This window comes from Macaca nemestrina, chromosome 12 (assembly GCF_043159975.1).
Source record: "Macaca nemestrina isolate mMacNem1 chromosome 12, mMacNem.hap1, whole genome shotgun sequence".
Taxonomy (NCBI): Eukaryota; Metazoa; Chordata; class Mammalia; order Primates; family Cercopithecidae; genus Macaca; species Macaca nemestrina.
Genome location: NC_092136.1, coordinates 13,640,103 through 13,664,740, shown reverse-complemented (window position 1 = coordinate 13,664,740; position 24,638 = coordinate 13,640,103). Strand labels below are relative to the sequence as shown.

At 43.9% G+C, this 24,638-nt stretch overlaps 1 protein-coding gene across 5 annotated transcripts in view; it reads right to left on the bottom strand.

Annotated features, from left to right (window-relative positions):
* Positions 1–24,638, bottom strand: part of LOC105464631 (membrane-spanning 4-domains subfamily A member 4A-like) — a 356,637-nt gene that overhangs the window by 127,410 nt on the left and 204,589 nt on the right. The gene's annotated exons all lie outside the window — the stretch shown is intronic.

Sequence of the window (24,638 nt, the reverse complement as noted above, 5' to 3'; positions counted from 1 at the left end):
TATCTTAGTGGGCTCAGACAGAGGCACTGCCCAACAAGGACTAGATACCCTGTTGATCCACATGCAGCAACATAGCTAGGCCTTTAACACAGGCAAGATACAAGGACTTAATGATACCCAAGTGAAACTAACAAAACTCCTGGGCATAATTCAGAAAGGAGCAAAGCCTCTCATTACAAAGATGATTGTCTAGATTTTGACCTTTTCTTTTCTCTCCCCACTCCCTCAAAAAAAAAAAAAAAAACACACACACACACACACAAAAGCAGCAATTTGTAGACCTAATTGGCTACTGGCAGCAGTCCCAAATACCCCAAGTAGATATCCTGAAAGTATTCATCTACTGGCTTACCATAAAGACCACTACTGTGCAGTTGGACCTCGACCAACAGGACACTCTGGAGGACCTCACTGCAGCATCCACATTCTGGGTTAAAGCAATTCTCCTGCCTCAGCCTCCCGAGTAGCTGCAACTACAGGTGCACGCCATCACACCTGGCTAATTTTCAGTAGAGACAGGGTTTCACCATGTTGGCCAGGCTATGGCCATTGTTTCTTTCAATGGACTCACTAGTTTAGTCCTGCTACTGCTTCCTGTTGCACGGGGTGGCTGCCTTGCACTGGCAAAGGGGAGAAGGCCACAGTGTTACAGCCTTAGTACTCACATTAAATGGGTCCTGAGTTATTGTCCCATGTTCAAGAAGAATGAGGTTATGTTGACAATTGAAGGGCGAGGAGGGCGGAGAAGAATTTTATTAAGTGACAAAACAGCTCTCAGCATAGAGGGGGTTACAAGGATGGTCCCCTACCCAAAGTCAGGTGGTCTCTCTCACCCAGAGGTGGGCAGTTCCTATGTGGCTGAGTCCCTGGCTTTTATGGGCTCAGAATGGAGGAGTACAGGCTGATTAGTTTGTGAGTATGCAAAAAAGGCTAAAACAAAGACACCACTCAAAAGTGGGCATGACAATGTAAAAGGCCAATTATGGAAGTGTAGGTACATGTAAAATAGGTGAAGGGTGGGGACCAATTAGAGGAAAGCATGCCAAATGGGAAGAGAGGTTCTCAATCCAGCCTCAGATTTATCTGAGACTTGTAGCTTGGCTTTCAGGCTTTAAACTCTCTTTGGATTAAAGGTGGTGTTCACCAGACACCTGCCCCTGTCTGCCTAGGATTGTCTACCTCCTGGCGCTGTCAGATACATCAATCTCCCCAAGTGCCTGTTTTATTTTTCAAAGTTCCTAGTCTTTGAACATATGTTTTTAGGAGAACTAAGGGACTAGGACTATAAATAATACCCCTTTCTTCTAGTCCCATGTTTACAGTGACTTGCAAAATAAGATACAGCAAATGCTCAGGTGAAAAACTAAAATACTACCTCATTCCTGATATGCTGAAGGAAAAGTATCCCTTCAGTTCAAGGCCAAATGAAATTCAATTTATGTGTGCAACGAGTCACTGGCAGAGCTGGATCACCCCAGGTCTGTCCCATAAGAGGAGGACTTCCAAACCCTAGCAAGGGAAAGGAAGAGCAGATGATAGTGGTTTCTAGTAGGCAGACCGTCTCCAAAACAAATGAAGAAACTCAAAGGGGCTGAGCCATACAAGCCCAAGCCCTCCTTCCAAACTCTGCAACTTTGTGCAGCATTCCTCCTTCCCTGAAGAGAACCAGGTTAAGGAGATGAAAGAAACAGGTGTGTTTCTCTATGGGAAGTTCTGCTGGAAGGAAATGTGAGGCTAGAGACAGAGGAGGTTCCTTCCTAACTGTGGATACCTCTGGACAAGGAGGCAGAGGGAGGAGGAGACAGGGAGAGCTTTGGGGGCTGCCCGCAGAATTTACTTCTGTAGGGAGGAAAAAAGTGAAACTAAATAATCACATAAAATGATAATGTCACTCGAATCACCGGGGGAAATACGTAGATATCTGTTTTATTATTATCTGTACTTTTATCTATGTTTATAAATTTTTGGAATTAGCATATAAACATTATAAATTATTTTGAATCATTTATCATCTCACCTTTCTATAAATCTGATCCTTTAAGAAGGAATACACGAAAGAAAAAGAAGAAAACATAAGTCTCCTATGAAACTCAAAGTTATTTTGTTATTATTTAATGTACCAATTTTATACAGCTCTGCAATTTATAAAAGTCCCTGAGTGGCAAATATATATAGTTGTTTTTCCTCGTTTGATCTTCTGCCTTCCTGCTTTTTTGCATGTTTCACTGTAACCCCCTCAAACAACAGTGAGTACTCTTTTCAGGACAAAATGTCAAGTATGAGTCACAAAGTGCAAAGGATCTATACCCTCCAGAACGATGAGAAGGAAAACTTTCTGCCTAAGAGATACTTCATATTAACCACGCAGTAGATTTCCTCTCAAATGGAAAGCAATTGAAGAGAAACCTCAGGAAAACAGCACATTTTTGTTTCCCAACAGTTATAAACAACCCAGTTTTCCTTTCCCTTCTCACCCCATGTTCAGACACTATGAGTGTTTCCCAAACTTTGGAAACAAAGACCTAAGTTTCAGGATCCTGCAATGACCTGTCGGTGACATTCTACTGCAGTCTTCAGGGCAAGTATGATGGCAGAGTTGCAGCTGGCTTGGAAGATTTATTTTTATTTTTAAGGGCAGAAGCAAAGGAAGACCCTACGTTCACTCACTGAAAATAACAATTGCCCACCTGCATTTGTTTCTGCCACAGCTTCAAAAGCCGAGGCAGAGAGGCTGATGATGTGGGCAAGTCTGGTCTTAGAGCTTAGGGCCACTTACGGATCCTGAAACTCCAGGTCAACCTAGGCTCAGAAAGGTCACTGATATCCAACCCAGCAGACCAGACGTATGAGTACTCTGCCCAGAAGCCTATTTACTTCTTCAAACACACAAAAAAATTATCTAGAGCAACTTCCTTAATGTTTTGGGGTCTTCCTCTCTGTTTTCAGAATGGAGATAGTGAAACATAATAGTACCCGGTGACAGGATGAGAAAATATATACATCCAGCACTTAGAACAATGTCTGACAGTGTAATCTCATCAAGACTTATGAGCTTCCTTTCTTCCATCGTTCCCTGCCTTGCTTTCCTAGATGATAGAGCTAGACTACCCTTCCATAGCCGGACATCCTGCTCACTTCCTCCAACACTTGCCCACAGGCACACCTAGAATCCTCAAGACCACTCCAGTGACTTTCTCGTACCACTCTTGCTAGACCAAAGGAAAAGGTAAGATGTGGAGGGAATTATGCATCTCAATTCTTCATATCTTCAATAGTGCTAAATGGTCCATATGTTTTCTTATAGTTGGGGGTGCATGCATTTACACAAACACACCCACACACAAAACACCCTCACACAAGAGTGTGCTGGTGGAAAGTTATGCAAATCTGAGGCTCTAACTACTTTTTGTGTACTTTTCACAACTGCCCAGCAGATAGCAGCAAAGTGTCCTGAGGAACTACCTTTTCTATCTAATTCAGCTCTATGTGGCAGTGTGAAGTTAGAGGCTAAATTGTCCCTCTAGATATGTAACAGGGCATAGGCAGGAGAGGCGTTCTGTTCAGTTTCATCTGCGGCCCAAAGACAAGAGATGACACAGAATTGTGCCGAGGGCAGGGCAGAAGGAGGAGTCTGCCCCTGGAGCAGGTAATTATTCAGGCAGAATTTAGATCTTTTTTTGTTGTTGTTGTTCCTGAGAGCAGTATTCTGTTACCAATACTGTTTAGAATTGTTTACAAATGGATGCTAAAAAGCATATGGCAGTTTGTTATTGTTGTAACATTTTCTACGGACCATGCTTCTTCTCATTGCCGGCACCTGAAGAGAACACGCCCACCACCACGTTCTTGTTTTGCCAGGGAGATGACAATCGCTGCCAGTTTACACATAACCCCATTCACCTGAGTAGAAATTAAGACAAAAGAGCCAAACATGGTTTTCTCAACCAGATTATAAAACTTTAAAGATTGAGTAAAAGAGTAAGAAATTGAGTAAGACTGAAGGAAGAGGATTTCATTAGAAACAGAATGTCATTTGGAAACTGTACTGGAGAATTTCATTAGAAGGACATTGTAGATGTTTTGTGTGGTTTCCTCTGTCCTGTCACTATAGGAAAAGGAAGGAGGAACCTCCCCCTCATCTCCAGCTCAGAGAGGCTGGAATGGGACCACATGGGGATCATGATGCAGATCCTCTGCAGTTTAGGGAAAATGAGAAACTTGAGTCCAACACACCAGGAGAAACCAAAAAATGCTAAGACTAGGCCTGTCTACGCCATGGCCAGTGTTTTTATCTATTGCTAAATAACAAATCACCCAAACGTAGAGATTTAATACAGCACACCTGTTATCTCACAGGTCAGGACTCTGGGCATGACTTAACTGTGTTCTTTGCTTCAGGATCTCACCAGGTTCCAATTAAGGTATTGGCAGGGGTGAGGTCTCAACTGAGGTTTGACTAGAGAAGGATCCACTTCCAAGCTTACAATATTGTCGCCAGAATTCAGTTCCTTGCACTTGCAGGATAAATGGTCTCATTTCTTGCCAGGTGTTGGCTGGAGGTCTTTGCAGGATATTGACCAGAGACCGCTCTCAATTCCAAAGGGCTGCCTACACTCTCTTACAGTATCAAGACTGCAACATGACAGATTGGTTTCTCAAGGACAGCAATGGTGAGAATGAGACACCAGTAAGACACAGTTTGTGGTCTTCTGTTACATGATCATGTAATCACATACCCCAAATCACATACATCCTGTCACCTTTGCAGGATTCTGGTTATTCAAAGCAAGTCACAGATCCTGCCTATATTTACAGGGAAATAACCACAAAAGGGCATGAAGACCAGGAGGCAGGAATCATCCAGTCACCCAAGAGTAGCTCTCATGGTTGCACAATTAAGCAAGAGGAGTATGTTGCGTGGGGGTGGTCTGCACTTCCCCCTGTAGGTCGGGTGAAAGAGATTCTGCCTGGTGGTCTTAGAGCTGGCTCTGAAAAGAAACCAGGAGGGAGCAAGGAGATCTTGAAGAGAATGAGGCTGGAGATTTTCCGATGGACATCCAGGGGCAGGACACAGGATGAATCGTCAGCCGTCAGCTAAATCCATGAGGATACTGAGGGTGGAGCAGGACGGGCCGCAGACAAAACCTCTCAGACACCAAGTTGTAGAAGGAAGGGCTTTATTCAGCTGGGAACGTCGGCAAGCTACCGTCTCAAAATCCGAGCTCCCCGAGTGCACAATTTCTGTCCCTTTTAAGGGCTCCCAACACTAAAGATTTCACATGAAAGGGTCGTGACTGTTTGAGCAATCTAGGGGGTATGTGACAGGGGCTTCATGCACTGATAGACAGAAACAGAACAGGGCAGGGAGTTGCACAGCGTTCTTCTATACAATGTCTGGAATCTATGAATAACATCAGTTTCTAAGTTATGAGTTGATTTTTAACTACTGGGTTTAGGCCAGGCAGACCCAGGCCAGGTGTCGGGCCTGGTGCTGGGCTGCCTGTCTTTGGTTTTACTTCCTTGTTTTTTTCTTAAAACAGGTACTGAGTATAAAACAATATAAAACAATGTGAGAGGGTCTTTTTCTATTCTCATTTCCCCCCTTTGAGACTTTCACTCATTTTATTAGTGGGAGCTCTCACTTTCATTTTCATTATCTATGTTTTCCTGTGCAATAGATTGATAGTGATTTAAATAATATGCTTGTGCTGAAGCATTTTGGTGAACTAAGGTAGCGACAAAGCTTTTTATCATTTGGAGAAGTACAGGTATCAGACAAGGGAGCAGTAAGCAGGTTCCTATTACTATTATTACTCCTATTATAAGAGTTTTAAATCCTCCTATTGCTGGGAACCAATTTCCAAACATGGCTCCCGTATTAAATCCGCGCCACACTTGCACGGGTACATGTGCCAGTTTTGTTGTATCTTTAACTATATCCTCAACTACTTGCCCCTGATCATCTACATGTAGACAATAATTAGTAAGGCTGAATTTTCCACAAATTCCTCCTTCAGCCACTAGCAAGTAGTCAAGAGCTAGTCTATTTTGATAGATAGCATTTCTCATCAGAGTCTCTTGCCGGGCAAGAACGGTCAAGGCTTGACCGGTTTTATTAGTAATAATTTCTAAAACAGCTTATAACCGTATGATCTGGTTGAGCATGTAGATGGGGGTCCAATATCCCCACGAGCCATCTTCTGCCCAAGTGGCGGGTCCATAGTATTGTATAATTTTTTCAGGTGGCCATTCATTATCTCTCCAATTACCTATGGCTATGCTTCGTTTTTCGCGGGAAGCATAGTCAGGGAAGCCCAGAAGTTCACTTGTTTTTATGGGCAGTAAGAAGAAAGATGGCTTAATGGTGCCAATTACACAGCTACCTGTCCACTGATCAGGCAGCTTAGCATAGGCTCTATGTCCACATATCCAGTATAACCCGGTGGGGCCGTCCAGTCCCGGTGGAATTCTGGGTGGACCCAAACAGTCTGCAACTTTGGAAGTTTACTGAATGGATTTCTTTCTGTGTAATTGGAACTCTACCATGTAACTGTTTTTGCGGTACCATTATACAGCTTTTGCCCAAGACAACTAAGCCGCCCTACAGGATGAGTGGATCCCTTTCCTTCTCTAGCTATGCAATACTGTCCAATAATTGAGGCTTTTAGAACCCAAAAAGTGTCAGGGTGGTTCTTTTGGGCCAGGAATTCATCAGGAACTGGGTCTGTAGGAACTAACTCTCGGGCTTCCCATGGCCAGTGATCTCCTGTTACAGTTCCTCCACAAACATAACATGAAGTGACTTTTAGAAACTGGGCTACATGTTCAGCTAATTGCAAAAACAAATTTCTAGTTTTTCCAGGAATCTCAGGTACTGGCACATTTAGTTCATCATAGAAAGTCTGAAATTCTGGTTCTGGAGAGTGTCTTTGAACCTCTCCTTTTATTAGGAGGCTTACGCTAGGATCTAGTCCTTTTCTATCAATGCCTAATGTTACGTATTTTCCTTTATTCCATTTTGGGTCTGAGGGGTTTGTGATGACCAATTCTAAAGGGTTGCAGTTCCCACTCGTGCAGGAGGGGCTGGATTTTCCTTTTTGGAGCCAAACAGGATCTTTTTTATCTTCTTTCCAAGTAGCCCAAATGACCCAAGACCAGTATTGACACATCTCACATAAATATGACTCTTGACAGATATACCTGTTTTCGGCTGTGTAACTTTTTTCTCAATCTAGAGAACGGCATCCTATCCCATGCTGCTTACTATTAATAGTGGCACAGGCATCAAATGTTAAGGTTACATTTTGGGGGACCCCCTCTTTCTTCTGTTCCAGCTATTACTTTACTTGTGTCCCTTAGGAAAGGACCAGTCCTTAGTCTTACTTCAAAGACTGTGATCATGGAAGGTTCAGAGGGGTCATAGCACACATCGGGCTGGTCACTTCCTGGATTACATACTTTGTACTGGGTGTTATTATACAAACAGGTTCCCTTTGGAGTTCCTAGGCATTCATAATAACTGTAAAATAAAAAGATTGTCTTAACTTGTCCTACCTCAGTCACCTGAGATGTGCACTGAATATAGTCCTCTGTGTGGGAAGAAGCAGTGGGAGCTTTTACCACACAGGTCTGTGTTATAAGGAAAATAAGTCCCACGATGATTTTCCTCATGCTTTGGCCATGTGTAGACCAGTCAGCTTCCGGGTGTGACTGAAGCAGGGCTTGTCATTTTCCTCAGGGTCACTTTGCAGGGATTGTCCAGGATTGGTTTGGCCTCCCAGGTCTCAGCAGCCACAGGCTTCATGTGGCTGTGGTGAATCCAGGCTGGGATTCCTTCTACCTTTACAGCTGTGGGAGTGATCAGGATAACAGTCTGGGGTCCCTTCCACCGTGGCCGCAATGGAGCCATGTTCCAGTCCTTGATCCACACACGGTCACCTTCACGGAGCCTGAGTTAGAGCAATGAGTTCTGCTTTTGGGGCCGAAGTGCCCTGAGGCAATGGCTCAGCTTCAGCATCATCCAAGGTTACCACCGCACGTCCTGCACACCTTTCTCCTCCCGAGTTGATGAAGCTGCTCCTGTCCACATGTAACTCCCAGTCTACCGATGCCCATGGCTGGTCTCAAAGATCGGGTCTGCTAGAATAGACAGAGTCCAACACCTCTACACAGTTATGTTCAACAGGGCTGTCGAACACTGGGAGGAAGGTGGCAGGATTTAAAGTGTTACAGACATCAATGGTTATGTAGGGGTTTTCACATAACAAGCCTTGGTACTTAGTTAATCTGGCATTTGTTAGCCAATGGTGTCCTTTGGTTCATCAGAGTTACCACCGCATGGGGGGTTTTTATGTTTAGGTTTTGTCCAAGCGTTAGCTTATCTGCTTCTTGTGCTAATAGGGCCGTTGCCGCCCAGGCTCTTAGACACGGAGGCCAGCCTTTAGAAACCCCATCTAGTTGTTTTGAGAGGCCACTGGTCTTGGCCGGGGCTCCACAGTTTCAGTTAAAACTCTTATTGCCATTTTTTCTCTTTCTGACACATAGAGCGTGAAGGGCTTTGTCAAATCTGGTAGTCCTAGAGCTGGGGCTGACATAAGTTTTTCTTTTAACTTACAAAAGGCTTGCTGTTGTACAGGCCGCCATTCAAAGGGCTCTTGGTCGCCGCCCTTTGTAACCCCGTACAACGGTTTGGCTAGCACCGCAAAGTTTGGAATCCATATTCTGCAAAACCCCACAGCTCCTAAAAATTCCTTTACTTGCCTTCTGGTTTTAGGTTCTGGTAGGCTCCAGATGACCTGCTTTCTTTTTGACCCTAGGCTGCACTCCCCTTTTGGAATAGTGAATCCCAGGTAGCGTACCTGCTGTCTGCAGATCTGAGCTTTCTTCTTGGACACCTTATACCCACAGTCCTCCAGGTGCCGAAGCAGGGCATCCGTCCCTTCTGCACTCCCGACTGCTGTGGAGTGTCCTAGCAGAAGGTCGTCCATGTACTGGAGCAGGATGCAGCCTAGGTCTTTAGCAGGGAACTTCTGGAGGTCTTGAGCCAACACCTCCCTGAAGATGGTGGGGGAATTTTTGAACCCTTGGGGAAGCCGAGACCAAGTGTACTGAGTGGTGATACCTGACCCCAGATCTTCCCACTGAAAGGCAAACAGTTTTTGATTCTCGGGAGCTGGCCTGATGCTAAAGAAGGCATCTTTCAAGTCCAGGCAAGTAAACCAGCCGTCATCAGCCGGCAGCAATCCTAACAGTGTGTAAGGGTTAGGAACTGTTGGGTGCAGAGTCACTGTAACTTGGTTTACCAAGCGTAAGTCCTGTACGGGTCAATAGTGTTTGGTCCCTGGTTTAGGGACAGGTAGGAGGGGGGTGTTCCATGGAGACTGGCAAGGAACTATAATTCCAAAGGCTTTTAAGAGTCTAAGGTAAGTCTGTATTCCTTTAAGGGCTTCCCTGGGAACTGGGTACTGCTTTTGTCTGATTGGCTGGGCCCCAGGCTTAACTTCTATGAGTACGGGGGCTTGATTGATTGCCAGCCCCGGAGGATTGTCCTCTGCCCATACTCGGGGCCATCGCTTAGCTAGAGCCAGTTTTATTTCCTGACCTGGCTCGGTTAGAAAAAGTCTCCATTTTTCTTCCCGGGGGACTGTAAGGGCCATGATGACTCCTGTTTCCAGTAACTTCAGCTGTAAAGAGCCCTGTTTTGTAAAGGAAATGGTGGCTCTCAGCTTGCTAAGCAAGTCTTTTCCCAACAAAGGCAAGGGGCAGTCAGGCATATACAGAAATTGATGAGTCACTTTATGTCCTCCCACCAGGCAGGTCCGCGGTAGGCAGAAAGCCTGCTTGGCGGAGACTCCTGTTGCTCCAATTATATCAATGGTCTTTTCAGATAAGGGGGCCACCACTGTGGTTACCACTGAGTGTTCGGCTCTGTTATCGACCAAAACCTTAATGTCCTTGCCCCCTATTGTCATCCTGACCATGGGCTCCTTGGGGGCATTTGAGCCTGGTCCCCTTCAGTCTAGCAGTCCTTCAGCTAGATTGAATAAAGTCCCTTCATCTTTGTCTGAGGTCTTTTGCTCTGCATCACCCTGCTTCTCCTTTAGTTGGGGACATTTATCTTTCCAATGCCCTATTTCTTTACAGTAGGCACATTGGTTACGCTGCAGACGTGAGTGATTGGACCAGGCGTTCCTCCCGGAACCCCCCTTTCCCTACCCTTTCAGGGGGATTCCTCTAATTGCTGCAGTCAGCAAATCAGCATTTCACCTGGCCTGGCGTTCGCCCTCCTTACGGCTTTCTCCGTGGCTTGTTGCATCTCTATTTACAAATACTTGATTAGCTATCTCCAGCAACTGCGAGGTATTCATTCCTGCAAATCAACCTGTTTTCGCAATTTTCTCCGGGTATCTTCCGAGCTCTGACTAATTAAGGCCATATTAATCATACGCTGATTTTCAGGTCTATCCAGATCAAAAGGAGTGTACATACGATAGGCCTCACACAGTCTTTTATAGAACTGGGCTGGGCTTTCCTCCTTTCCTTGGATGACTTCAGAAACTTTATTTACATTGATGGCCTTTTGAGCCCCCTTTTTTAACTCTTCAATTAATGCCTCTTGGTACTGTCTTAGCCTCTCCATATCTGGTCCCTCATTTGGGTCCCATTGAGGATCCGTTCCTGGCAGCTGAATTCTTATGTATTCCTGGAGATTTTGGTAATGGCTGGGATGTGCTCCTCTAGCCATTTAGTTGCTGCCTGCAGCACCCTTCGCCTTTCGTCTGTGTTAAAGAGGTACATGAGTAGGTGGCAATCAGCCCAAGTGGGATTATGAGTCTGGATAATTGTTTGGAGCAAGTCTATTAGAGCTTGAGGCTTTTCAGTGTAAGATGGAGCGTTATTTTTCCAATTGAGGAGGTCAGCCGAGGTGAAACGGTGATACACAAAGGCACGCCTTTCCACCATGTGTCCGTCCTCATTTATCCCAGTATATGGCTGCTCTCAGGGGCATTTGGATTCCAGTCTTGGGCCGTAAGCAGGCCACCAAGGGAGGAGTTTTTCCTGCAGTTTCTCTTTCTTGTCTACTCTGGGTGGTCTAGGGGCTGTGGGCTCAGGAGAAGAGGGCCTCCCCGCTTGATAAAGGGGGGGCACTGTTGGTGCCATCCCCTGCCATGAGTCCTTGGGCTCTGGGTCAGACAGGACTTTAGGTGCTGGCTTCCCTTGTTTGGTGGAGCAAGAACCTTCCTTAACTAACTGTCCCTTTGCTATTAGTACTGCTGCTCCTGTCCCCTTAACCACTATGGGGGATCGAAAACTAGCTGTAACCAAGAATCTATCTATGCAAATTAATCTGGGTGTCCTGGCTTGCGAGTTACTTTGTGCCATACCTTTGAAACTAAAGACCTGTCTAAGCTTACTTTTGATGGCCAAGCTACATCTAATGCTGGCCCGTCTATTTCACACAAAGTTCTAAGTTTTCCTGGAGTCCTAGTGACTCCATAGTCTCCACTGAATCCTTTCTTGAAATTCTTTAACATAATTCCCAATGGGGTGGGCTTACTTTGCGCCTGACCCATGTTTTTTCAAGACAAAACACCACACTCACCACAAAACAAAGAAAAGGTAAAGAGGGCACACACCCACAGTTTTATCATTTATACCAAACCAAAATCAGAATACCACGAAATTCAAAATCCGAGTATCAAGAAACTTAAGCCAAGTCAAAACCAAAACCAAACTATCCAGCAATTCAAGTCAAGTCAAAACCACAACAAAAGTGCCGATACAGGCACACCGTGGGTGATCAGGCCACGCTTCCACTCAAATGGAGTGGGGCAAGTTCCAAAGACTAGTCTTACCAAGTTTCAGATGTCCGGACTCCAAGTGCCAGTTCCTTCCTGGTGTTCAGCCATTGTGTTAATCCTCCACGCGGCCTGCTACGTGCTGCTCCGGTGAGGCGTTCCACCGGGACAACTGCCTACCCGGGATCGCTCTTTGGATTGCAGACACTCAGGCTGGCCGGAGTTCCCCTGCAGGGATGTTCCACAGGGCAGGCCTAGGCCGCCTAAGGGGCTGCCTCAGCTGTCCATCAGTTACCTCGCTTCCGGTCAGGGAACCAATAAATGTAGCAGGACGGACCGCAGACAAAACCTCTCAGACACCAAGTTGTAGAAGGAAGGGTTTTATTCAGCTGGGAGCATCAGCAAGCTACAGTCTCAAAATCCGAGCTCCCTGAGTACACAATTTCTGTCCCTTTTAAGGGCTCCCAACACTAAAGATTTCACATGAAAGGGTCGTGACTGATTGGGCAATGTAGGGGGTAGGTGACAGGGGTTTCATGCACTGATACGGAGAAACAGAACAGAGCAGGGAGTTTCACAGTGTTCTTCTATACAATGTCTGGAATCTATGAATAACATCGGTTTCTAAATTATGAGTTGATTTTAAACTATTGGGTTTAGGCCAGGCAGACCCAGGCCAGGTTTCGGGCCTGGCGCCGGGCTGCCCGTCTGTGGTTTTACTTCCTTGTTTTTTTTCTTAAAACAGGTGCTGAGTATAAAACAATATAAAACAATGTGAGAGGGTCTTTTTCTTTCCTCAAGGGGAAGCCCAGCCAAGGAATCTCAGTGATCGCAACGCAGATGTATTCAACACCCACCATTCTGCATAGCACTGACGTGGGGTTGAGAAAGAGCCAATTGAGAAAGACTTTTTCTGTTCCTCTCTCCTCATTCGTGCCCCTGACTCTGTGAGGATCAGGAATCCCTCTTAGCAATCCTTAGAGGGAGGAGTTAGAGAAGAAATAGCACTGGCCCCCACTTTACATGTCAGATGCCCTGTCTAAAGCAGGCCAAACTGAGGGAAAGAAGAAATTTTAATATGAATGACAGTTGGATTTTGATTTTTGCATAAATCTGTATTTGAATTACCAAAGTGACCGAGGAACTCTTTATTAGCTGACAGTAGTAACACCTGAGATTTCAAACAAGAAACAGGGGAGAGCTAGCCCTAGGGAGGATGCTAACTAAGAACAGTTGTGGGGCCGGGCACGGTGACTCATGCCTGTAATCCCAGCACTTTGGGAGGCCGAGGCGGACGGGTCACCTGAGGTCAGGAGTTCATGACCATTCTAGCCAACATGGTGAAACCCTGTCTCTACTAAAAATACAAAAATTAGCTGAACATGGTGGTGAGTGCCTGTAATTCCAGCTACTCAGAAGCCTGAGGCAGAATCACCAGGCTGGTCTCGAACTCCTGACCTCAGGTGATCTACCCACCTCAGCCTGCCAAAGTGCTGGGATTATAAATGTGAGCCACCTCACCTGCCCTGAAGCTGATTTTTTTGTGCTGAGTCAGTTCCTAGGTGGGGGCCACAAGATCAGATGAGCCAGTTTATTGATCTGGGTGGTGCCAGCTAATCCGTCAGGGTCTGCAAACTATCTCAAGCACTGCTCTTAGGAGCAGTTTGGGGAGGGTCAGAATCTTGTAGCCTCCAGCTGCATGACTCCTAAACCATAATTTCTAATTTTGTGTCTAATGTTAGTCCTACAAAGGCAATCTAGTCCCCAGGCAAGAAAGAGTTCTGCTTTGGGAAAAGGCTGTTACTGTTTTTGTTTAAACTGTAAACTATAAACTAAGTTTCTCCCAAAGTTAGTTCGGCCTACTCCCAGGAATGAACAAGGACAGCTTGAAGGTTAGAAGCTAAATGGAATCCGTTAAGTTAAATGTCTTTCACTGTCTCAGTCATAATTTTGCAAAGGCGGTTTCATACTAGGTTCAGTGATGAAAAGATTTTATTTGAACACCACTTGAAGGTATTTTATATCAATAAAATAATTTTTAAAATTTTAACCAACATTAATAATCTAAATACCCTGACTTGATCATTACACATTCTATGCACGTAACAAAATATTATATATACCCCATAAATATGTACGAATATCATGTATCAATTAAAAAGAATCTCAAATCACATGTGTTATTGGGTCAGAGGTTGGTAAAATCTGAATCCCATTTTCCGACAATATCTTACACTTGTGTTAAAGAACAAATTAAAGATCACTAGAGCTTATAAATAAAATATAAATGAAAAGCCAAGTTTATGCGTTTGTATACATGCCCAGTAAGGAAAGAGCCCTGTGGGGAAATTCATTAAGTATTCACCAAGTGGGGGAAATTCAGGGGTTTTTTCAAACTGAATAGAAAGAGGTTTCATAATAGTTATGCAAATTGAAGACCGAGGTTCAGCAGTCTTCAGTCTTCAGGCTGGGAAAAGTGAGCTGTTTCAAACAGGTCCTGTTGTTTATAATCACTTACCACTTTCAGTCAATTGAATCACCTGCAGTGAGATAAAACATTCAGTTGTGATTTGTTTCCTAAACATAGTTTCCTTTTATACTCAAAATTAGTTGCTAACCAAAAATTAAAGAAAAAACCTGATCGATAAATTTTGTTTTCTAAATGCCACTAAAATTTTATATGATATAGGAGTGTGTGTATGTGTAAAAATGAAAAATAAAATGTTTCCAAATGTGTTTTAGTAATATCAGCAAAAAGATGGTAAAATTGTTTCATTCCCATTCTCTGCTACCATCTGGTTTTGAAAATACTTAGGAAGAAATTTGTTCAAGTCATAAAGGTATCATTTTGAGAGACAGGACTAGCTGGATTTCCTAGACCAACTAAGAATTCCTAAGCCTAGCTGGGGAAGGTGACTGCACCTACCTTTAAACACAGGGCTTGTAACTCAGCTCACACCCGACCAATCAGGTAGTAAAGAGGGCTCACTAAACTACAAATTAGACTAAAAGCAGGAGGTAAAGAAATAGTCAAATCATACATTGCCTGAGAGCACAGGGGGAGGGACAATGATTGGGATATAAACCCAGGCATTCAAGCAGGGAGCGGCAAACCCCTTTGGGTCCCCTCCCACTGTATGGGAGCTCTGTTTTCACTCTGTTAAATCTTGTAACTGCACACTCTTCTGGTCTGTGTTTGTTCTGGCTTGAGCTGAGCTATTGCTCGCCATCCACCACTGCTGTTTGCCACCACGGCAGGCCCGCCGCTGACTTCCACCCCTCCAGATCCAGCAGGGTGTCCGCTGCGCCTCTGATCCAGCGAGACACCCATTGCCGCTCTCCATTGGGCTAAAGGCTCACTACTGTTCCTGCACAGCTAAGTGCCCAGGTTCGTCCTAATCGAGCTGAACACTAGTCGCTGGGTTCTATGGTTCTCTTCCGTGACCCACAGCTTCTAACAGAGCTGTAACACTCACCGCATGGCCCAAGGTTCCATTCCTTGGAATCCGTGAGGCCAAGAACCCCAGGTCAGAGAACTAAAGGCTTGCTGCCATCTTGGGAGCAGCCTGCCACAAGCTTGGGAGCTCTAGGAACAAATATTTTCAGATAAATCTTTGAGCAAGTTCATAACTGGGTTATCTGAAATATGCAAGGAATCCTTTTCACCAAGATAAATGCACACACTCCAATAGAAACTATCTTGCAAATTCAATGTTGATAGTTGATATGATTAGGCTTGGTGTCCCCAGCCAAATCTCATCTTGAATTGTAATCTCCAGGTGTTTAGGGAGAGACCTGGTGGGAGGTGATTAGATTATGGGGATAGTTTCCCCTATGGCGTTCTTGTGATCATGAGTGAATTCTCTTAAAATCTGATGGTTTTATAGCAGTAGTTTTTCCTGCGTTCTCACACACTGTCTCCTGCCAGTGAAGAAGGCCCTTGCTTCCTCTTTGCCTTCCACCATGATTGTGTTGTAAGTTTCCTGAGGCTTCCCCAGCCACGTGGAACTATGGGTCAATTAAACCTCTTTCCTTTATAAATTACACAGTCTCAGGTATTTCTTTAAAGCAGTGTGAAAACACACAACCAGTCAACATAATCATAATTTGTCTTTTTATTATCTGACCTCCCCATTTTTCTTATAAAAGAATGATTACTTTATTCAGAAGTGGGACTCTGCACAATTGAGAGATGATATTTCCCAGCTTTCTTTGTATATAAAAATGGCAATGTGACATAGTTCTCACTAATGAGACCTAAGAAGAATTTTGCTGGAATTTGTGGGAATGGGCTAATTTCTTATTTAGGCATAGCCCTTCCTCTCCCTTCTACTGCTCTCCTCCCACCACCCTCCTTCTTTGCCTTCTTGTTCTTATTCTTTTAAAAAGAAAAAGTAAATAGAAAGCTGACAATGGATTATCCAACTTGCTACCATATAGGTCCCATGGAGATCAAAGGTCATCTTATGGAGAGTTGTGCACAAAAAACTGAGAATCTGAAAACACTGATGATACTGAAATGGCCATTGCAAAGTTATAGCTGAGAGCATGAATACAGTGAAAGAGATCTGACCTAACCAACTTCACCTTGCTTCTAACCTCCAAGCCGTCCTTGTTTATTCCTGGGCCTAGGCCAAACTAACTTTGGGAAGAACTTAATTTATAGTTTGAAACAAAGACAATATCTTTCTCCCAAAACAAGCCCCCTTCTTGCCTGGGGTCTAGACTGCCTTTGTAGGAGTAAGCAATTAGCCACACAATCAGAAATTATGGTTTAGGAGTCATATAGCTGGAGGCTGTGAAGTTCTCACCCTCCCCAGTCGCTCCTGGGGATCACATCTCTATTTCAAAACGTAAGATCAGTGCTTCAGATATTTTGCAGACCCTGCAATTGATGGATCAGCTGGTACCACCCACATTAATAAACTGGCTCATCTGGGTCTTGCGGCCCCCACTCAGAAACTAAGTACAAGAGGGCAGCTTTGATTCCCTGTGATTTTATCTTCGACCCAAGCAATCAGCACTCCCAATTCACTGGCCCCTTACCCACCAAATTATCCTTAAAAAACCCAATCCCTGAGTCTTTGGGGAGACTGATTTGAGTAATAATAAAACTCTAGAGAGTCTCCCATAGAGTCAGCTGTGCATGAATTAAACTCTCTCTATGGTAATTCCCCTGTCTTGATAAATCGACTCTGTCTAGGAAGCAGGCAGAGAGAACCCACTGAGCGGTTACAATATTGTAGGTCTTGTTAGTTAGCTCTGGACAGCTTCCCTAGACTTCTTGAAAAAGCCTGCTTACCTGGTGAAGTAATGGTATTAAGGAATGCCATCTCAAATTGATATACTAATATAGGCATTTCTAGAAAGAATATAGTTTGTACAAATGAGAAAATAAACTTCAAGTTACTCTAATATTAAAAGTGAGGTTAAAATTGTTTTCACTCTTAATTACCTCAGTCACCTTTCCTCACCATTTAGAATGGACCATTGTTTAATGTTATAGCTGGGATTCCTTAAAAATCTCCTGGTTTTATTGATTTCTAGTATTTAATGGGTGATGAAATTAATCTACAGAAAGCCACAGTGACTCACAGTTATGATTCAGACTCAGAGTTTATAAGTCCAAGACCAACATTGTTTCTTATATGCTCCGTTGCCTACAGGGGTCCATAGTACCCGTTCTCTACATTTATTGTCAATACTCAGTAGAACTATTAATACCTCAGGGAAGCAAGATTAGTTAATAATGGAATATGTATTAGCATTGCAAACATGAGCTATTTCATGAAGGCCAGGGTGAGAGCATTTCATCAGCTTGCATTCTCAAGGTCTTATCAATGCTTTAATCTGTAAATGTATCAATATGTCTTATGGTGATGCTGGACATCAGTGGAACACAGATGTAGACAATTATCTTCAAATCCAATTATCGGGGAAGCCAAAGGTTTACCTAGGAAATATTACCTTTGCTAGGACTAGGAACATCTCAGTTTGTTTTTGTGAAGCCTTTGTGATTGGCACAATATGAGTTTAAAGTATGGAGAACCGAATTCAGTTTCTAGCTTGTACAATTAACAGCTGTGTAAATAATGATTCACCCAAGAATTTTGTCAGCAGAGTATTATTTGTGTTGGGTTTCGTTTGTGGGGATTGTTTTGTTTGCATATATATTTGTGCATTTTATGTGGTTTGGGTGGGCATGGGGGTTCTGCTCATCTCTGTGTGTCTACCCAGGTCTCTAGTAGTCGCTTTAGCCCAGGTAGATTCTTTAGCCATTAACTAAATATTGGCTTCCTAGTTTTTCACTGCACATACAATAATGTACGGTAATCAGATGTGTGACTTTGTCATGTGTACACACTTCCAGAACTGCCAGTTCAAAATAAACAGACCCTGCTTGACATGGAGAATCCACATAGTGTCACAGGAATGACTCACATACCTTCCAGAAAGATATGTGAGTAAAAGAAGCTGTCCTATGCTATGGATAGTGAGCAGAGCTACAAAGAATTAAAGATATAGAATCTATAATTTAATCAGGTTTTTTTTCTGAGTTACCCCTGGTGGAATAAACAAAGGGAAAATGCATTTTTGTCTACCTTGGGAGGGAAAATAACATGACTGTGAAGTCTCTTAGATTTAATGGAGCTTTCTTTGATTTCTAGATATTTCTAAGATTTATCACAACAGGCACCAGAAACTTTTGGGGAAAATGTGAACAAAAAAAGGAACTATGACATTTTCACTAAGGAAATAAAGAGTGACCTGGAGAAAAAAGAGACAAACACATCTTGGTCCCAGGCCAGTTTTAAGAAACCCTTTTATACTAAGCCCTTTTCAACAGAAAGTGTTAATAGTATTCAATTAAAAAAAAAAAGAAAGAGAACGCATAAAATTCACTTAGCTCTCCTAATTATGGCAAATTATGGGAACACATTGTTTTGTTAAATTCAATCAGTCCTAGATCTTAGAGAAGTTACAAATGGGATTATCTTATGGACAAATGTGACAAAAATAGGATGGGAACTTGAAGAATATAATCAATTTCTGAGGATCAGGAAAGTGGAATTAAGTCCTTCTGATTTCGAGAAATTACTGGGCAGTAGTGCAGATCAGCTACTGTTGGGAGACAGAAATAACTGTAATTTTAACAGGCTTAGATCAGGGGTAGTGCAAACGAGGGCATAGGATGAAGCAAACTTTATAGACAAAAATGCAAACCTGTACAATAGCCAGGATGTTAAATTGGAGATAAAGACACCTTTGGGAAACTGTACTAGAGAGGATTAGCAAGGCATATGTTGTGGTTACACAAAACCCCAGTGTCTTTTAAACCCCAGTTTAAAAGACAGTTATCTGACCTCTCTCCAAGTTTATTACAGACTAAAGTATCACAGTTGCCTGTACATATTTCTATGTTTGAGGAATTAAATGACTATCGCTAAGAGATGGGATTCGAATTTATTGGAGCTTCCAAGAGTCTTTACAAGAATGACAAGAATATTGCAGGGGCCAAGGGCCGGGCATGGTGGCTCACGCCTGTAATCCCAGCACCTTGGGAGGCTGAGGCAGGCGGATCACGAGGTCAAGAGATCGAGACCATCCTGGCCAACATGGTGAAACCCCGTCTCTACTAAAAATACAAAAAAAAAAAATTAGGTGGGCCTGGTGGCATGCACCTGTGTAGTCCCAGCTACTCAGGAGGCTGGAGCAGGAGAATCACTTGAACTTGAGAGGCAGAGGTTGCAGTGAGCCGAGGAGCCGAGATGGTACCACTGCACTCCAGCCTAGCGACACAGTGAGATTCCGTCTCAAAACAAATAAATAAATAAATAAATAAATAAATAAATAAATAAAAAAAAAGAATATTGTGGGGGCCAAGGGGATAGACACGAGGGCCTTCAGAATGAAGACACAAAAAATACAGCAGAAATTGTCCATTTGTATTTTAGGTTCAACAAAGGAAGGACAGCCCTGTAGAAATATGACTGGATATAATCGAATGCTAAGAGAGTGAGTGGGAAACCCAGCAAGGCCGGTCTGTCTAGGTTTTTCTTGGCCTCTCTGTGCTGCATTCCTTCCTTTTGGTTGTAGGATAGGACCATCTCTGGAATGGGCATCTTATTTGGCCTACAGTCAAACAAGGTAGCTCAGATGATTTCTTTATGACCAGTTTTACACAGATAGAGTGGAAGGAGAGTTACAGTAATACTTTTAGGTTTTATGGCTGACTTTGGCAAGAGGGGTTTCTGGTTTCTATGACCCACGTTGGGGAGAGCTTCTTGTTTCTACAGCTAGCCTCAAAGAAAGAAAGGACTGAGAGACAGGAGGGTCCAAGAAAGTCAGACAAAAACTTTTGCTTCTGAGGTATTGTTTTCTGAGCCCCTAAATACATAATAGGTTCTTTGTCTTTGCCCTTTTTATGTTCTTTTCCTCCTTTTTTCTCTCATGTGCCACTGTCACCATTTTCAGGTGGGCTTTCGAGAATGAATGTGCAAAATTCATGATTAGGGTCAACCATGCCTCCATAGCTATGGGCCTTACAAGCATTAACTGTCTATCATTTGTATCTTCAGATTGATATTCAGAATGGTTTCAGGATTCTCACACTAGGCTAGAGAACAAATTTTTAAATAAATCCATCAACATATTGATATGGGAGAGGGGCGAGGAAGCACTGAGTTGAGAAGGGCGGGGTCCCTGGCGAGGGTCCACCCTCGGCCTGTGCCCACGAACCTAGGTGAGGTCAGGCACTCCTGTTTTCATGCCCAAATGTTGCATTTCCAAGCTAGCCATGCCCCTCCTCCTGTGCCTATAAAAACCCTGATATCTCAGTGGGTATAAACACACAAGCGGCTGGACATCGAGAGGAACACACTGGCAGAAGAACACACCAACAGATGCTGGCAGACTATCGGTGGCAGAACAAAGCAGATGCCAAAGGAAATTCAGCTGAGGATGGTTGGAGGAGAGCCAGGCTGCTGAGTGGCCCTACTCCAGGGGAATAACATCTTCCCACTCCATTCCCCTTCTGGCTCCCCATCCATCTGTTGATAACTACTATCACTACTCAATAAAACCTTGCACTCACTCTCCAAGCCCACGTATGATCTCATTTTTCTGGTACACTAGGGCAAGAACCTGGGGACACAGAAAGCCCTCTGTCCGTGCGATAAGACAGAGGGTCTAACATGCACACATATGTTTATTGCGGCACTATTCACAATAGCAAAGACTTGGAATCAACCCAAATGTCAATCAGTGACAGACTGGATTAAGAAAATGTGGCACATATACACCATGGAATACTATGCAGCCATAAAAAAGGATGAGTTTGTGTCCTTTGTAGGGACATGGATGCAGCTGGAAACCATCATTCTCAGCAAACTATCACAAGAACAGAAAACCAAACACCGTATGTTCTCACTCATAGGTGGGAACTGAACAATGAGATCACTTGGACTTGGGAAGGGGAACATCATACACCAGGGCCTATCACGGGGAGAGGGGAGGGGGGAGGGATTGCATTGGGAGTTATACCTGATGTAAATGACGAGTTGATGGGTGCTGACGAGTTGATGGTGCAGCACACCAACATGGCACAAGTATACATATGTAACAAACCTGCACGTTATCCACATGTACCCTAGAACTTAAAGTATAAAAAAAAAAAAAGAAAAAAAAAAAGACAGAGGGTCTAATTAAGCTGTTTAAAACAAGGTGCCTGCGGATGGCTAAGCTGAAAGAGCACATTGTAACACACACCCGTTTGGGTTTTGGGAGCTGTAAATACTCAACCCTAGGTGCTGCCATGGAGTCGGAGCCCACGCTCCCCACGACCTGCCCGCCTGCATGCTTCCCTTAGGGGTTGGAGCTGTGGGGCACCAAAGAAGTGAGTCACACCCCCATCATGTGCCCTGCAAGGGGGATAAGGAAAAACTCCCCTCATTTCAATATGTTAAAGCTTATTCACCTCATGAGAGCCATTTAAAATGCTATTCTTGGCTGGGCCTGGTGGCTTATGCCTGTAATCCAGCACTTTGGGAGGCCGAGACGGGCGGTTCACGAGGTCAGGAGATCGAGACCATCCTGGCTAACATGGTGAAACTCCATCTCTACTAAAAATACAAAAAATTAGCCAGCTGTGGTGGCGGGTGCCTGTAGTCCCAGCTACGCAGGAGGCTGAGGCAGGAGAATGGCGTGAACCCGGGAGGTGGAGCTTGCAGTGAGCCGAGATCGCACCACTGCACCCCAGCCTGGGCGACAGAGAGAGACTCTGTCTCAAATAAATAAATAAATGAATAAATAAATAAATAAATAAATAAATAAATAAAATAAAATAAAATGCTACTCTTAACATCGGTTCTGTTTCATTGGTCTATTCACCTTGTTGCTAGGCTTATTACTAGGACTATGTAGTATGCTTCCTCACTGTTCTATTTTAACATTCTAGGAGAAAGCAAAATCCCACAGAGGAAGGTGGTTTTGTCTGTTCTGTTCATGGATGCAATCCAAGCACCTAGAACACGGCCTGGCACAGAAGAAGCACTCAAACTATGGTATTTGAATGAAAAGTGAGGAATATTTTTCATGTGGAATTTTTTAAAGGAATGTTGTGCCCTACACCTCTTCAGTAAGGAGATTTTCTGTAAAGCACCACACAAGGCCTGCTGTGTGCATGGCGAGATCAGCAGAGGCAGAGACCAAGAGAGGCAGAAACCTGGCAGAGCTGCTGACGATGGTGTAGAAAGAGACTCCCCCATGCTTAGTCATCCCATCACGCCCATTGTCATGTGTAGCCTCCAGTTACACAAAGCTAGAGATGCTCAGCTTCATCCCCATCCGAGGTAATTGCATTCTTTTGCCCTATTCATCATCACTGAATGGTGAGTCCCAGCAATACTGTTTTACTCTGATATCAGAAGCACCAGGAAATAACCATTTGTTTGTATTTCACTTGGAAGGTAGGGTCTCACACCAGGTTTGGGGGTTTACTGTTCAAGTCCAGATGACCAGTAAAGCAAGTTCCTGGAAGTAATAATATACCAGTTAAGAGCACAGTCCCTGAATTAAGATTACCTGGATTCAAATCTAGACTTCACTAATTTCTAGGGTGTGTGACAGGGTAAGTTACTTAACCTCTCTGTAATTCAGGTTATCAGGCAAAAGACAGAAACCTCCTGTTATTTTAGCAGAGAGTACTTGCTAGAAAGAGTCATTACCTGTGTATTAAAGAACCGCAAAGCATAAAGAAAACACTAAAATAGTAGAGAGATAGAAACTGCATGAATCAGCCACCAGCCCAGTCACTACTAACTCCCTAAGAAACCTCTGGCCTTTAGTTTCCCCACCTGTAAAATGCTGAAGTTGGGGGAAAAATCCTTTCACTTTCATTCCACTGGCATGATACAAGATTCTAAGAAACAGGGAGAATATTCCGTGAGGAGCCAATAACCAAGTCAAACATCAAGGGAGTCTGTGAACGCTGCTCCAAGGAATCTCTCTCTGGATGACCAGACTTTGTACCCTAGTCCCAGCCCATCATCTCCATTGCTAGAGAAAAAGAAAATACAGTTAGTCTGTCCAAGGCTGGCAGAGTCTTCTGACATATAAGACGCATTTCCATTGTACTAGCTTCATGGACTGCTTGGGGTGGGGATGGCAGGGAGATCATATCCTTGAAGGAAGCACTAGGACTGTGCATCACTTGGCTGTCTAGAGCACCAGGACTGTTTGCAAAGGGCTGAGGAGATTCCTCTCAATGGACAGGAGCATGAATTTAGAGTAAACATAGATTATACTTAGAGATCAGAGATCAATCTAGAGTTAAAATACACTTTTCTCTAAAGGGGATGTGAGAAGGTGTTGGACAAGAAATATCAGATTTTTCTTTTCTTTTTTTTTTTTTTTTTTTCTTGAGACAGAGTCTCGCTCTGTTGCCCAGGCTGGAGTACAGTGGTGCGATCTCGGCTCACTGCAAGCTCCACCTCTCAGGTTCACACCATTCTCCTGCCTCAGCCTCCCAAGTAGCTGGGATTACAGGTGCCCGCCACCACACCCAGCTGATTTTTTTGTATTTTTAGTAGAGACCGGGTTTCACTGTGTTAGCCAGGATGGTCTTGATCTCCTGACTTTGTGACCTGCCCGCCTCGGCCTCCCAAGGTGCTGGGATTACAGGCGTGAGCCACCGTGCCCAGCCGAAATACCAGATTTTTCTTAATGGTTCATGTATGTCAGGCTCAATCGTGGGGACTTTTATGTTATTTGACTTAATCCACAAAACAACTCTGAAAAACCTTTTTTCAAATGAAAAAACAAACTGGATATTTAACTGATTTTCTCACGAATTTCTTTTCAGGGTCTCAGAAGAAGTGTGAGAGAAGCCCAAATGACCAAGGTTCTTTGACAATTTGGTCAAAGCAGGTCATAGGCCCAGAGGAAGGTCTGGATCATGGAAGTTTTCTTAAGCAAAGACAATGCTGGTTGTGGGTATTAAGATGTTGCTGGTTGTGGGTATTAAGATGAGCCACTGGGCACAGTGGCTCATGCCTGTGATCCCAGCACTTTGGGAGGCTGAGGCAGGTGGATCACCTGAGGTCAGGAGTTCGAGACCAACCTGACAAACATGACGAAATCCTGTCTCTAGTAAAAATACAAAAATTAGCTGGGCGTGGTGGTGGGCACCTGTAGTCCCAGCTACTGGGGAGGTTGAGGCAGGAGAACTGCTTGAACCTGGGAGGTGGAGGTTACAATGAGCTGAGATTGCACCATTGCACTCTAGCCTGAGCAACAAGAACAAAACTCCATCTCAAAATAAATAAATAAATAAAAATAAAA